General features: G+C 42.0%; 1 pseudogene; it reads right to left on the reverse strand.

Moving 5' to 3' along the window:
- Nucleotides 1-761: 761 nt before the first annotated feature.
- LOC136649955 (5S ribosomal RNA) lies at nucleotides 762-881 on the reverse strand (annotated as a pseudogene).
- Nucleotides 882-3,741: the final 2,860 nt, after the last annotated feature.

The following is a 3,741-nucleotide window of genomic DNA, read 5'->3' on the forward strand; positions in this document are numbered from 1 at the left end:
CAGCAACTATGAGCCCATTGTAACGGTAATAACATATTGTATAGTAATCCTTGTTTTTGATCAAAAGTTCATTGTAAAGTGATTTGATTGTAAAGAGAATGCATTGTAAAGCGAGGTTGCACTGTATAAGAGTTCTCTGTGTTGCATGGACAACTCAGGAAAGGGTCTCCTACTTCATTCTGGGCAACTAGAAGCACATGGACACTTACAGATGTTGGCAGCCATATGGCAACCACATTTGTGAATTTCTACTGCAGTAACATACACTGTTATAGTATTAATTTTAAAGTTCTAACTTGGACGAGCTGTTTTGTACAGGAGTGTCCCAAAAGAAATGCCGTGGCAGTTCAGCTCATTGCTCACTACATATCTGTTTACATTTACATACATACATCTTACAGCCCAACCCTATCCTTGAGATACATCACTGTATCTCCATACACATGGCACAATGACAGTGTAAAAGACTGCAAACCAACGACGGATGCACTGTGGGTGCTCGTGTAACTCTGGAAAAATGCTGCACTGTTGGTGCAGAGGCCAAAACAGAGAAGATTGGGGCATGAAGTGTGATCGACGTAGGATGGATGAAGTGTCAATGGACTCCATATCCGAACTCCCCTTCAGACAACACACACACACACACACACACACACAACAGAGGTATGTCCGTGACAGAGCTACCAGAGGTTGGAGTAATCTCATAATCTCATGCCTGTATTAATGGTTGGCAACCTTCAGTCTCGAAAGACTATGGTATAAGCCTACAGCACCCAGTATTCCCAGGCGGTCTCCCATCCAAGTACTAACCAGGCCTGACCCTGCTTAGCTTCTAAGATCAGACGAGATTGGGCATGTGCAGGGTAACAGTTGCTGTATTATTATTATTATTAATTATTATTATAAGGAACAACGGGAAAGGGAAAAACAGAAAATTGCACATCCCACCAACACACTGCCCTGCTCACTTTCCTATGATGGGACATAGGATACAAACTACAGTATATTTGGCAGCCAATTCCAGCACACTACACCAATTCTAAAGCTTCTACCAGGAACAGTTTATCTCATAGCCCAATCCTAACTAACTTTTCAGTGCCAATGCAGTCATGCCAATCTGGCATCATCCAGTGGGGGAGCAGTCACAGAGGCCTTCTCAAGGTAAGGGAACTTTTGTTCCTTTATCTTGGGGCTGCATTGGTGCTGCATTAGCACTGGAATATTAGTTAGCATTGGGCTGTCAAATAATTAGACCCTTGGCATGGGACTCTACCTCTCTGGTCTCTCAAAGAGAAACTTTGGTTAAGGAAACGATGGTGAAAAAGCACTTGGAGCACAGAAGGAGCACTTTACACAATTTCTTGCCCTTCACAATATGTATGGCAAGATATTTTCTTAACTCGTGACTTCTCAGAACTCTTACTGCAGGTATTCTGCCCCAGGGGCTCTTCACACACAAATGCTCAACTGAAAACTCCAACTCATTACCCCTACAGGGGAAGGACAATGCATGCCACAGGTAAGCAAAGCGGGGGAGAAAATCCTATGCTTCAGTGTCTTGATGTTGCATCTCCCTCTCATGTCTCCAACCCTTCCCCATTATGATCCCTCAGATTGCGCCTGTGCTATCAACTGTGTGGCCAAACCATCCCTTCCTTTTGCAACAGCCAAGAGTTCCACTGCAACTCCCTCTATGAGAGGGAAAACTCAAGTTCCAAGCCATCAAGTTAACCCCTGCTAATTGGGTAAGAGGCACTTTTTCAAGTGGGTGCTCCTTTTTTTTAGTAGGGGGAGAGTACTCACCCCAGCACTGTCTGTTCTAGTGGCTGTCTGCTGGTATTCATTTGCATCTTTTTAGATTGTGAGCCCTTTTGGGACAGGGAGCCATTTAGTTATTTGATTTTTCTCTGTAAACCGCTTTGTGAACTTTTAGTTGAAAAGTGGTATATAAATACTGTTAATAATAATAATAATAATAATAATAATAATAATAATAATAATAATAATAATAATAATAATAATGCTCTTGCCTCATACAGTGCACAACAGCATATACACTCTAATGGCACCACTTTCCATGTGCATCTCAAGCCAGAGAACAGGTGTGACTGATGTTGTTGCCTATTGTTCTTACTCTCTCTGTATTTCTCTTTGGTTCCCAAAGGCAGCTGCCCCACAGGTGAGGACATTGTACAGATCCTAAAGTACACCTATAGCTTGCCTGTCTGCAGGGACCAGTGTGAGTCCCAGCTGCCGCTCAGCAGAGTTGATAACTTACTCATTCTAGACAGAGTGAACAGAGACGGAGAAAGGCTTTGCAAACTCCATGACAGACAGTCAACCGATTGGTGTAGGAAGACCTCACTGCCATCTTTTACTTGGTTGTCAGTTGGATAACTTGCTATGGCACAACAGCCTTGCTGTTTTGTGGTACACCACCTTATTTCTTATCTCAGGTTGCCTTAGGGTTTGTAAGAGGGAGGGGCTTCTCTGATCACAGGGTCTACAGAATCTACACTCCATGTTCCTTTGGGTTCCAATGGGGCGGGGAGATATTCCTCTGGGATCATGAGTCCCTTTTTCCTAATGCCAATGGTCAGTGAGGCAGCTGCAAGTCAAAATGAAAATAAACATATTAAATTCATACATTAATCCAATAATAATCTGATACTAGAGCTCATTGCAATAAATAAACCAAGTAAACACTCTGAAAACAACCAAATAGCAACCATATTGATACTTTAAAACTCATCATAGTAATGCAAAATCAATTAATAAACTATAAAATACAGTGAAAATATTAACACAAAGAATTGAATTAAATTGCCAGGAAATAAAGTAGACACTGCACAATGTTGTCTGTTTATTTATTTATTTATTGAATTCGATTTGTACCCCACTGTTCTCCCCAGAGGGCACCCGAGGTAGCTAACAACAAATAAAATACATAAAAGATAATACATATAAAACTATAAAATAGACAATAAAAGCCAAGCAGTGGCAGTGATATAAACCATCAGTTAAAACATTATTAAAACCCACTTTTGCCTGCTTCACAGGTGTACACATTTGATTCCTGTTGCATATATGCAACATTGAGCAGAAATGGCTTTAAAAAGCAGTCCTCATACCCTCTAACCAACATCAAAATTTTTCTGGAATAAAAATGTATTCCGGAATAAAAAACTGAAAATGTCTACACAATTCTATGCACTAGTGATGGCTTATATTCATTCAGTTCATTTATTTATTTATATACATACCACAGCTTTCTACCACACTAAGGCCAATGGAGGTGTCTTGCAAATAAAACAATAAAAGATACATGTATATGTGTGTGTATATGTATATATATGCATGTTTATCTGTGTATATGTGTGTATGTATATGTATATGTGCATGTGTGTGTATGTCTGTCTGTATATATATGTATGTTTATCTGTGCGTGAGTGCATGCATATCCCTGTGCAGTGTTTCTCAAACCGTGGGTCGCGAGCCCATTTCAGGTGAGTCCCCACTCACTTCCCGGGGCAATGAGAAGCGCTTCCGGGTCGTGGCTCTCACAGCTGTGTGTAGCGACGGATCCTGCGAGGGCCCTGCGTGGCTGGCGGGGGCGGAGCCAAAGAGACACCGCAGGGACAACGTTTGACTGATTCTGATCCCACACCGGAAGCGAGAGCCACGACCCGGAGGCGCTTCTCTCGACGCCCCCGGAAGCTGCTGTTGACGCGTGCGCACGGA

This window comes from Tiliqua scincoides, chromosome 4 (genome assembly GCF_035046505.1).
Source record: "Tiliqua scincoides isolate rTilSci1 chromosome 4, rTilSci1.hap2, whole genome shotgun sequence".
NCBI lineage: Eukaryota > Metazoa > Chordata > Lepidosauria > Squamata > Scincidae > Tiliqua > Tiliqua scincoides.